The sequence below is a fragment of the Diabrotica undecimpunctata genome, chromosome 2 (genome assembly GCF_040954645.1).
Source record: "Diabrotica undecimpunctata isolate CICGRU chromosome 2, icDiaUnde3, whole genome shotgun sequence".
Taxonomy (NCBI): domain Eukaryota; kingdom Metazoa; phylum Arthropoda; class Insecta; order Coleoptera; family Chrysomelidae; genus Diabrotica; species Diabrotica undecimpunctata.
This window is the reverse complement of record NC_092804.1, coordinates 113,654,156-113,666,969: the sequence shown is the minus strand read 5'-3', so window position 1 is coordinate 113,666,969 and position 12,814 is coordinate 113,654,156. Positions and strand designations below refer to the sequence as shown.

Here is a 12,814-nt window from a genome sequence, read left to right as displayed (position 1 = left end):
TATGTTCCATTGATAATTTTGTTGACATTTAGGCTTTTCAGATCGGAATAAACATTTAAATCATCAAATATATATAAATTAAACACCTCAAACCAACATTATTATTATAACCCCACTTATATTCGTATTATGATTAATTTCTATCTGTCAATCCACTGTATAGTTGGTTGCCTAAGCACATGGCTCACTTAAATCTATTTACAACATTAAAATTACTAAAATACAACTTTTTACAATTATTATATGCTAATTTATTAAAAATGCCCTCACATAAATATATTTCTATTAAATTCTCTAGTATATAATTTATTTAAAATAATCAAATACTTTTTTATATTTAATATTATGTAGTATATAACTTATAAATTATTTTCTATAAACCCCAATTGTCACAATATATATATATATATATATATATATATATATATATATATATATATTATATTTTTTGTTATTGATATTACACAGTAATATCAATAAAATAAACACAATTAACTTTTATAATTCTTTTAAACTTATATCAGACAATGTGTTTCCTATTTCGTTAATTCACTTAATTTCCTAACCTTCCCATTGAAAACACTATTAGTGACTGTACAAAGAGGATTGAACAAGGACACACGCTTTACGCTAAGTGCCCTTCACAGCGACTTTTTTTTAAACAAATAATAAAGGCACTGGTTAAAGGTATCATACCCACCGGGAAAGACAGTGGGAAATACTACAACTAAAGTCCTACTATATAGCAGTCACATACCACTGCTTGGAAAAGGCTAAAAATTTTCCGTTTGGTATGTTCCGTTTGAAAAACTCCCATAAAATCAGTCTAATAGTTGGATTTCGACTACTTAAATAGAAAAGAGAAACAACGTTATGCGGCAGTATGATTTTTTGTTGGGAGAAGGATTGAAATAAATTTTTTATGGCTTCCTAATTATACCGACATTCAGTGGTTAAGGTCATCAAAACTGCCATCACATTCACATAATATATCCATATGTAAAAGTTTTATTTTATAGAGTTATGCGTTTACTGCAGCATGTCCAAAAAGGCATTAACCGTACATGGTATAAATTTTTCGAGAGCTGGAGTTTCTCTCATTTGGAGAAGTGGATGAAAGAGTTGGATATATACTGTCGTATGTATTTTTGCTACTGTTATTAAAAGATTGCCACTCAATTTCCCAATTAAATCTAACATGTTGCTTTCTATTTGTAAATAAATCCCATTTGGGAAACTTTTTGTGTTCTATCACAGTAGAGTAAAGCGTCTTGTAGCGTCTTTAGTCAAAAGATCTACTTTTTCATTGCCTGGAATATTAGTGTGATTTTTACCCACACAAGGCTAAAAGTTCTTCTTAAAACACTTAGAGTAATTAGCTTTTTAAGCTCATCTACAATTAGTCTCTTGGTATATATGTATTTAGAAAAGTGTTTTAATGTGAGGAGGACGGACTGTGAGTCGGATAAAATTATATATCGTGTAAAATATAATGTGCTGTTAATCATCCAATCCTACGCCTTGACAACATGTAAATGGCACAGCCAACACCAGAAGGCGATTTTGAGCCATCGGTGTAAATTTTACAAGAATGGTTACAGTCTTTCAGCTTATCCTGTACTAATAGATCTTCGTGAGCAATTAAACTATGTGAAGCAATTACCAAAATAGGTTTATATTCATATAGTATGTCACAATTAGAGCCAAATAATGGAATCTCTTTTCCATTGAATGTATAATGAGATAGATTGGGAAAAGCAATAGCCCGAGTTGGAGAGTTTTTATTTGTTCACCATTTTTTGTTAGATTTTTTAACAAAAAGAAAAGATATTTTTTGTAACAACCTGCTTTGATTATTAAACTAGCATTAAGGAATACATTTTTCTGCCAAAAATAGATGTCTTAAATGTAAATGTGGCTCGTTACATTCTATCAAAAGCGCTGATATAACAGTAGATTTGAGGGCTCCTAGGACTAACATTAAGGCTTTTTATTCAATCCAATTTAATCAAATGAGATGTTGTCGCTGATCCATAAAAAAGCTTCCACAGTCCAAAATTGATCAAAAATGTGAAACGCTTCACGATTTTGCGTGTCATCCTTGCGCAGAGGCCATGCTAATCTTTATCGTTCCAATTTTAGTAAGAGGTCTCCCAATAAGAATGTCCTGATGTTTTTTTTAAACGAAAACGGAAAAAATTGCTGTAAATTAAGAAAAAAATTTTATTGCAAAATATAATAGATAACAATTATGTTCCGAATAACACATCATTCAAATGTCTACCCTGACTACGTTTGCAGGAGCGAATCCGATGAACCCAATTTTCGGCCACTTTATGCAAAATATCCGCATTAATCTCACGAATGGTGTGTTCGATGTTCCTCTTTAAGTCTTTAATAGATTGTGGTTTGTTCACATAGACCAATGACTTAACATAGCTTCATAAAAAATAATCCATCGGTGTTAAATCGCAGCTTCTTGGAGGCCAAGCATCTGGTCGAAGTTGCTGAATTCTCCTGGGATCTCTGGCATCAAGAGAAATCAATGTTTCCGGGAACTTTTTCTTCAATAAATTAATGGTTGGGGCAGTAGTGTGACATGTGGCACCATCCTGTTGGAAAAACATGCCATCCAAATCCATTTCATTCAACTGAGGCCACAAAAAATCCGTTATCATCGTTCCATACCTTTCACCGTTGACTGTTACACCATGTTCGAAAAAAATAAGGTCCGACGATGCCACCATGCCATAAACTGCACCAGACAGTGACTTTTTTTGAATGCAAAGGCTTCTCAAGAATCTCATGTGAATTATTTTCACTCCAAAAACGACAATTTTAATTATTCACAAAGCCGTTTAACCAAAAATGAGCTTCATCGGAAACGATTTTTTTTTTGAAAAAATCACCATCATTTTCGAGTTTGTCTAGAGCCCAATCAGCAAACAAACGATGCTTATGATGGTCAAGTGGCTTCAGTTCTTGATTCAGAACAATCTTGTAAGGGTGTAGGCCTAAATCTTTTCTCAGAATTCAGTCCAAGCTCTTGAGAACGACGATTTACGGACACATTTGCATTCTCCGCTACACTGGCTCTTACAGCAGCAATATTGTCCTAAGTTAGGCATCTAGTTCGTGATTTTTATCGTGCGGAGTAAATTCACGTTCAAATTTTTACACGACTTGACGAATTACAAGCACATCAGGACGATGATTTGGTCCATAACTTTCACGTAATGCACGATAGGTATTCACAAAAGAATGAGTATTAGCATAAAATTTTAGGATAATTTCCAAACGTTGTTCAAGCGTATATCTTACCAGGGTAGTTTGTTCGAGTATGCTAAATACAATCGTCAACAAGTGATAGTTCTACCATTTTCAAGATGGCCGCTATGACATTTCAAAAACAGGACGTCCCTATTGGAAAACTCATTATATGTACCGCCGAAGCGAGTACATCACCAATTCTATTCAGCTATAGCTTCCGACCGTTTGAAGTAATGTTTTCTTGGTTCCATTGGCTTTGGTATATAATTGAAATTTAACCCTTGTCAAGCAGAATAATTTAGCAACGTTAACGTATGGCATAGGTACAATTGTACCGTTTATATTTTTTCTTTAAAATTCCTTAATCTGAATGGAAATATTTGTTACTTTTAAGATAATATTATTTATTAGTAGCGTAACTAGTTAAAAATTAATTGTTGAATATTGCAATAAATAAATATGTAATAATATTAGTTAATTTGATGTTGAAAGGACTTAAAAACAAAAATTAACAGCAGCTTTTACGTTACACGGCTTATCTATAGTAAATATATTGCAACAATTAACTTGGAAATAGTAGTCGTAAACAAATTCTCAGAAAAGTAGCATCGTAATAATTTAAAACATAGATTTCATTTACATTTAGTTGTTTGGTGTTTGTCAATACAATACGTGTATACTTACCTAAAAATTATCATGCGTAATTCTACATCTAGTTTACCGAAATGGCGATAAAAGAGGATCGTAGTAGATTTATATTCTTTCTTGATAATATTATTGCAAACAAATTTACAGTAAATAATAAAAAAGCTTATTTTATTCGATTAACGTTCGCTGAACTACTAAAATTGGTTGAAAAATCCGATTCAGATAAAGTGTTTATTTATTACGTCTTATGATGAAAGCTATGTGCCACCAGTGGAGATGCTAAGGAGTTCTTCCGACATAGAAGAATGAATTTATTATAGAACAGACAAACGAGTACGACTCAGAAGAGCACAAAGATAATGAATCTCAGTCTTCAGGCAACATTTTAATATCCAAGAATGAAACAGAATTGAGTAGTGATCCACTGTGTAGTGTTCAAACAAAATCTCGTAATATCCTTCGGCAAAAAAGTGGGCATGCAGCTAATAGCAATTTATTTACGCCTAAACAAATATTTAAGTCAATTATGAGCCCAGAAATTTGTGACACAATTTTCCGTGAAACAAACAGAAAAGGCAAAAAAGTGAGGTCTGTGAGGTTTTTAACAAAGAATTGGTACAAATATTTCCAAATGCATTAAGAAACAAAAAAATAACCATTTACTGAATGTGAGCTCGACGCATATTTTGGTATCCTAATTGTTGCTGATGTACATAGAAACAACAAAGAAAACTTGTGTGAGATGTGGAGTATGGATTCTCTGCCACTAATACGTACAGAAATGCCTCGTGTTCGTTTCAAGACTATGCTAAGCTTTATAAGATTTGACAACGAAAATACTCGAGAAGAATGCAAAAAAACCAATAAGGCTGCATCCATACGAGATGTCTGGACAATGCTGAAATAAAATTGTAACAAGACTACAAACCATCTTAATGCATAACCATCGACGAACAATTATTTCGGTTTAGAGGCTGTACAAATAGTACGAAATATATACTTTTCAAACCCGCTAAATATGCGATCAAAGTATTTTGGAATTGTGATGAATCAAACGCTTATCCCGTACAAGGTCACATTTATATTGGAAAAGCAGTAAATGGTTTTCGTCAAGTTAACGATGGCGAACCAACAGTTTTGGATCTGGTCACGTCTTATAAGGGATCTGGGTGGAATGTTAGCACATATTACTTTTTACCAGTTTTAAACTCGCTAAAGTCTTCAATTCATGGCGCCTGACGTTAGTGGGCACAGTTGGAAAAAATAAGAAATATTTACCTAACATTATGCAAGCAAGCAAGGAAAGAGCTGTTTTTACACAAATTTTGCATTCAATTATGATGCTATTGTATACTCTTATGTGCCAAAGAAAAACAAAACAGTAGTGTTCTCTCGTCCATGCATATGAAAAAATAAGAAATATTTACCTAACATTATGCAAGCAAGCAAGGAAAGAGCTGTTTTTACACAAATTTTGCATTCAATTATGATGCTATTGTATACTCTCATGTGCCAAAGAAAAACAAAACAGTAGTGTTCTCTCGTCCATGCATATCAGGACAAGTAGAAGATAGTGAAGTAGCGAAGTTGGAAATAATTCATTATTACAGTAAAACCAAAGGGAGGGTTGGCCCTTGGCCTTTTTTATAATATGATTGGCGTCACTGGCTTAGCATTGTACATTATATATCAAGAGCATAATCCATTATAAAAAAGAAAGGACCAACGCAGGAAATTTTTAAAGGATATTGCTAAAGATCTTTGTTTGCCTTTAGTTCAATGTCGAAGTAAAGACCGGGTGATGAGGAGTCATTTTCTTAGTATTGCTATAGAAATGCTCCTTGGTCAAAACGTAGTATTTGCTGTAATTGCTCCTCCTCAAGTATCTTACAGCACTCGTGGATTTACTCCAGTAACTGAAAGTTCCCATGTTTGACGAAACGAACGGAAAAAGCAGCGTAAATCGGGAAAAAGTTGTGTAGTATGTTTTCTACCTGTGTGTGACGAACACTATTTGTCTAAAACAACATGTATGTGTTTCATAACATTGATCTTTGAATTTTGATTAGATCATTTAAATGCAAAATATATTATTTTTTTATAACATTTATTTAAAAAAATGTATAAGGTACAAATGTACCTATGCCATTGTTTATGGGGGTACAAACAAAATAAGCCTCCTTCTGGGAACCTAATAAAGACAATTTTGTTACATTTAGTTCGCATAAACCATTGGATAAATGTAGAGATGTCAGAAAACTTCAAGTTTACCTTTTTAAATAAAAGTTATCACAATTTGAAAAATCCAAAGTACGAAGGTTAAAAAAGCACCTATAGTAAATATTAATAATTTCATTGTAATATTTTTTGGAGTTACAAATGTGCAGATTTTCTATATAAAAAATATTTCAATGCGTTGAAGCAGAAAAGCGATTTCATCGCAATTCAAATGTACTTGTCAATATCTCGTATATTCATTCCTTATAAACGGCTTCGCAATCGATATCATATATAAAAAGAATTTATTCAAAATTTTGCTAAAGGGCTGTCGATCTAAAAATATGGTAGCTTAAAAGACGAATAATATATTCGATTTTGATACAATCCTATTTTAACAAATCGAATTATATTATCAGTTAAATTGTTAATTGTTTTGCAACTTATAGTGGCACTGCTCTATTCCATTGAGAAGTGTAGTAAAAAAAGTGTAACACCAGTGTAACTAATTCCAGACCTACTTCTGCGAGGGTGACTATCTATGGACCAGTGCCATACGCCAGCCGCTTATTACTAACCCTGATTTCCACCAAGGTACTCATTTTATTACAGCTGACTTGGCCCTGGGCCTTAAGATATTTTTTAAAAATGTCTAAATGTTTTCACTGGCACTATAGATCGAAGCCTTTTGCGTGATAGTAAGACATTCTACCGTTTGGGCTATCTGGTCCAGGACATCCCTGTTCTGCCGTGTCTATATTCTATGGAATATTTATTTTTTTATTAACGATTTTCTTTTATTTAGGTCGTAGTCTCAATTAAATTATTAATTATTATTTAAACGAAACAAATAGTGTTTAATTTATATAAGTGTAAAATTCCTTGTTTGTCATTGAAAATATGGAAAGTTCTTTTGTACTCTTTGTTTTATTAACAAAATAAGACAGCGTTATTTTGCTAATAAAACAGAATTCATATTTAAAATTCAAAATTATGTCTTAATTAAGGTTATTTTTTGCATTTTTGGATGTAAAGAATTTAAACTTCGTCATTTAAAGAATGATTATGGTCTAGAAGGTAAAAAGCGTATTTAAAATCTATTTTTCTATTATTGAGAGCCCTTTTTGGGTTCTGCTATACGTTTGGTAAAAGTTCTACCTGTTTGACCAATGTAAGTTTTTGGGTAGTCGCCACATTTAAGTTTGTATACACCACTGTGTGAGTGCTTTTTATTTTGTCTCCTGTTATTTTTGATATATTTGCATAAGTTGTTGTTTGTTCTAAAAGCTGGTGTTTCTTTTCTTTTATGTATTTGGCTATTTTTGTTATATCTTGCCTGTACATGAAATCGAGCAGAAGGTAATGTGGTTTTTCCCTGGTGATGGAAATACCAATTTCAAGGCTTTCTTATGTAGTTTTTGATTTAAAATGTAGTTTGTACACATTGTTTACTGCTATTTGCTTAATGATATCTAATTCTATCTCAAAGTTTTATTTTGACATCGGAATTTTTATTAATCTATATAACATGCAATGATAGGCCGCCAATTTATGTTGCATAGGATGGGATGATGAATTGTGTATAGTCGTGTCAGTACGGGTAGGTTTATGAAATACGGAGAACTCATGTTCGTTTTTAAGACTGATTGTTTTTAAATCTTAAAAATTTATGGATTGATTTTGTTCTGTTTCTATTATAAATTCAATATGACTATGGAGTGAATTAACATAGGATAAATATTGGTTAAATTTCCTGTTAGTTCCTGTAAAACCTACCAGTTGCCTAACAGGCAACTTAAACAATCAAAAACTACATAAGAAAGCCCTGAAATTAGTATTTCCACCACCAGAGATTTCACATTTCCACTACCCAGTTTATTGCCTCAAAATCCGATAGATATGGTCAAAAATTCTGGATGGCTGTGGACAAAGACACAAACTACATTGTCAACGCCTTTCCGTATTTAGGGAAAGACGAAACGAGACAAAATAACGAGCGCCTCGGTGATTATGTGGTAAAAAAGTTGATGCAACCATATTTAAAAAAAGAAAGAAATGTTACGTGTGACAATTTCTTCACGCCACTATCACTGGCTGAATTTTTGAAAGCGAATAGTACTAGTCTCCTTGATACTATGAATAAAGCTCGACGTGAAATCCCGGCTTGTGTAAAGTACGCGAAAGAAAATTTATACAGTACAATGTACTGTGTACAATGTCTAAAGACAGGTGATATCTCATTAACCGTTTATCAGACCAAAAGTAACAAAAATGTGGTCATGCTTAGTACAATGCACCCGGATGTACAAATTGCATCCACTGAGAAACAGAAACCTGATACTATTAAATTTTATAAGACAAAATATGGTGTTGATGTAGAGGACCAAATGGCACGCAAGTCGCAGAAATTATATTCTAAAGCTAGGAGAAGAACTCTCAGAAAAATACGCAGGGATTAGAGCTGCTGTCAGACGAACTGCCATCCCAGATGAAATTGATGAACCTCAAAAAAAGCAAACACGTTGTGAAATCAAATCAGAGTGCTCTAGAAACAATCCTTTGTAAAATGCCACAAGTGTAAAAAACAGTCTGTAAAAAATGCACTTCTACACAATATTTTGTATGTTCATTATGTAGGTAAGAGCACTATCTAGTGATGTTTTATATTAGACTTTCACTTTGTTTATTACTATTATTAATTATCAAATAAATATATGATATTTTGTTTCAAGTTTCCTTTTACATTTTCGGCTTAGATCATACGGTTCAATAATGACCCGTTCGCGCTTATAGGACTGGCAGAAATGTCAGCGCGTCTAGTGTTAAAGTCTTTCGATAAAGTATAACACCATAAAAAGACAAGGATGTATACAGTAAATATATAAGAATTATCTTAAATCAGTACTTCAATCAGACAGCAAGGGTTAAGATGGAAATAAAGACCAAGGGAAGAAATTTAAATTTGTCGGAGTATTAATAAACAATATTAGATATGCTCATGACACTGTTCTACTAGTAGAGACTTTTGAAGATTTGCATTAACCAATATTTTAAAAAAGAAGATAAATAAATCTTCAGAAAATCAAATTTATGATTATGTATAAACAAGATAATAAGTCCGGAAGGATATCTAATTGTTCGTGAAACAGTATTTTAAAAAATATTACAGTTTAAATATTTGTAAACTTTAATTAATGATAGCAATAATAAAAACAAGAAAATAAAAAGGGAAATAGAAATTGCATATTCGGTTTTTAACTAAAAAAAAAAAACAAAAAGTTATTTTAAAATCGGGATTTATAGTTAGTTGGTTGGTTGTAAGGATTTGCTACGAATGAAGAGGTTTGCTGAGGGAGGACAGGAATTTTGATATAGAGCCATAGGATGGATAAGGATCCATCCGTAAGTTACGCTACTATGTGTTTTTCACTCTATGCATGGTATTCAGGCATAAACCTAAAAATAAAATAGTATAAAAAAATACTAATACCTTTAAATTGTGGAGCTACCGTCACATTTTAAAGATATCACGGACGAGCTACTTCGGAGAGTAAATAAAGATTGTAGGGTATTGACAGTAATAAAAAGAAGACAACTTCTGTATCTGAAACGTATTCTCAGAATATACTTTAAACAGTGTGCATTGTATTAGCATTTTTCTTTAGATATACATAAGATTAAAACCCGACTCAAAAATATCTATTCATATTTTCTTATAAAATAATGTGAAACCACACATGACAGTTTCAGTTGCTCTTGAGTAAGATGTACATAAATATAAAGCTTTATCTCTTTTTAACATCCTTTATAATTTAAATTCCAAAGGTGCAACGAATATTTTTCGTTGTTCTGCATACAAAAATTGATTAAAATTTATGATATGCATCGTACTCGCAACGTTTGCGATTTTCCAGAGTATATATTAACGTAATGTATATATACGTGTTTCCTAGCTTGAGAATGAATATCTTTTAGAAACAAGATATTTTGTAGGTGTTTTTTTTTAATTTCGGTTTTTTTTTGTTTATCCAGTCAGCTGCATACGTCACCTTGATTAGGAGTTCTTACTTTTTTATTTTTTTATCTATCTTTTTTGTTTCCATCACTTTTAGATAGACAAAATCATGAACTATGTTAAATAATATAAGTATCTTATTTGTAACTTATTTTGTCGTCTTTTTTTCAGTTTTGTTTACTAACTATACTTCATTTATTTTCTTGTAATATAAAATTTTCTGACTGACAACAGTCTTTTACATACCCCTCTCAGAGAAAGTAATGATGGTATGTTAGAAATAAAAAAAAAAGACTAGCAAATGTTTAAACAAGTACCTGCTCTAACTGCGACGTTTCAATTTCTTTAATTTAATAAAAATTTTTGATCTTATTTTTGACAATACTTGGAAAAAGCATACAATAATTTGGAAAAGTCACATTAAAAATCTAAAAGGTACCTGTTAAAAGTTCTTTTAAAAATTGACTACGGCTTAGTTGTATATAACTCAGCCAAGAAATCTGTTCTTAAAGAACTAGATGTGATTTAAAATACAAAAATGCGAGTCGCTTTGGGTGCCTTTCGAACGAGCCCCATACTAAGTATATGCAGTAAGTCAGGGCAAACTCATCTAGAATTTAGAAGAGCTTTTTTAAGTTTGTCATTTGCTTGTAAAGTTCTAGCCTCTCCAGATAATACAGTCTACCATAAAGTTCATAACAATCGTTTCAGCCACTACTTCTCATCTAACCCTCAATGCAATCCGCCTTTCTATGAACGAATTAACCGATTACTTTATAAATGTAGTATAATAGTCCCAACAATATACTACCCTTCCGAAAACCCTCCTTCTCCATGCACTGTAAATAAATCACCAGTTATCACTGATTCATCAAAATTTAATAAACATGAATGCTACCAGCCATATTAATAAACCACTTCAAGATATTATGGATAGATTTGGCGACTACCGACAGACTACACAGATGCATCAAAAACAGCGGACGGAGTGGGGGCAGCCATTTTCTCTAATACTCATATTGCTAAATTTAAGTTGCATAACAACTGGACTATCTCCAATGCAGAACTATGCGGAATCCGTAAAGTTTTAAAATTAATTAACAAAACGGACCAGAGAAAAATACTCAAGCAACCCTATTCATAAAGACATTAACAAAGTTCTTCAAAATGCTATAAAGGAAAATAAACACATGGTATTAATCTAGGATCCATCTCATATTGTTTCAATTAATTTCAACTATTGGTTCAACTTAATAAAATAATGCCAAGTGATCTTAAATTGTGCTTAAAAATCATAGTTAATTGTGCGGCGCATAACAAATGATCGAAGTGTCTCTCTAAAAAACAGGTCTCTTTTTTACCTAGAAAAAACTGTAACCATCAATATTTCCTTTCCTTTTTTTATGTAGACATGACTCTGTCTGTTTTTCAATCTGCCACCAGTAAGTTGTTGTTCTATCATTTTTGTGATCCTACTGATCGTCTTCTTATTGGGGAACCGTCTCTTGCCGTCTTTACTACTCTATTTGTTGTCATTCGGCTTATATGATCGTCCTACTCTTTTATTTCTTACCCAGTTTTTGATGTTCTCCACCTTGGATCACGTCGTATATCTGTACTTCTAGCTCTGTCCCATAGTGTCTTGTCATTAATTTTTCTATGTGTTTTCATCTTTGCTGTTTCTAACATATTTTTTGTCCTCTCTGTGTCAGGTCGTGTTTCTGCCGCGTATGTCATTATTGGTCTTATGACTGTTTTATAAATTCTATCTTTCATTTCTTTTCCGATATTTTTATTTCTTTATATTGTTTCATTCAGGCAGCCTGCGGCTCTATTTGCTCTATTCACTTGATCTTCCACTTGTTTCGAGCTTTCCGTAGCTAGATAATGTGATGCCTAGATATTTAAACTCCACCACTTATTCTATTATCTCACCTCCCAGCTCAAATTTACATCTTAGTAAATTTGCTGTTGTAATAATGCATTTTGTCTTTTTTGGAGAAATTAACATGTTAAATTTCTGGGCCTTTATATAAAATGGGTGCAGCATACGTTGTAAATGGTTTTCACTTTGAGAGACTAGTATTGCGTCGTCTGCATAGCAGATTATTTTAAGTTGTTTTTCTCCCATTTGGTATCCTTTTTTAGTTCTTAATTTTTTTATTATTTTATACATAATTAGGTTAAAAAATAGAGGATTCAGGAAATCTCCCTGTCTAATCCCATTGTCAGCTTTAATAGGGTCGGTTAGTTCTTCTTTTACTTTTACTCTTATTATGTTGTTTTGGTAGATATTTTCGATCGTTTTTATCATCGCTAGAGATATCTCTCTTGCGTAAAATAAGTGAATAACGTCCTTTAATTTGACTCGGTGCCTTCTTAAGGTCCATGAAACATAGATATGCCGATTTGTTGTATTCTTATGATTTCTATTGCACTTGCCTCATTATAAATATAACGTCGATGCATGATCTTTCCGACCTAAAACATTGTTGTCCTTGGTTGTCCTTCTGTTAGTGTTATAATTTTATTCAGTTTATTTGTTATCACTTTGGTTTTTAATTTTAGTGTTGTGTTTAATAAATTAATTTCTCTGTAATTTTCTGGATCCGATTGGTTTCCCTTTTTGAAGGGAAGTATTAGAATGCTTGATCTCCATTCTGA

At 32.2% G+C, this 12,814-nt stretch overlaps 1 protein-coding gene and 1 pseudogene across 1 annotated transcript in view; both read right to left on the bottom strand.

The window, feature by feature from the left end:
• Positions 1 to 12,814, bottom strand: part of LOC140433870 (neuroligin-4, Y-linked-like) — a 1,297,086-nt gene that overhangs the window by 413,845 nt on the left and 870,427 nt on the right. The gene's annotated exons all lie outside the window — the stretch shown is intronic.
• On the bottom strand, positions 2,065 to 2,164 carry LOC140435341 (U6 spliceosomal RNA; annotated as a pseudogene).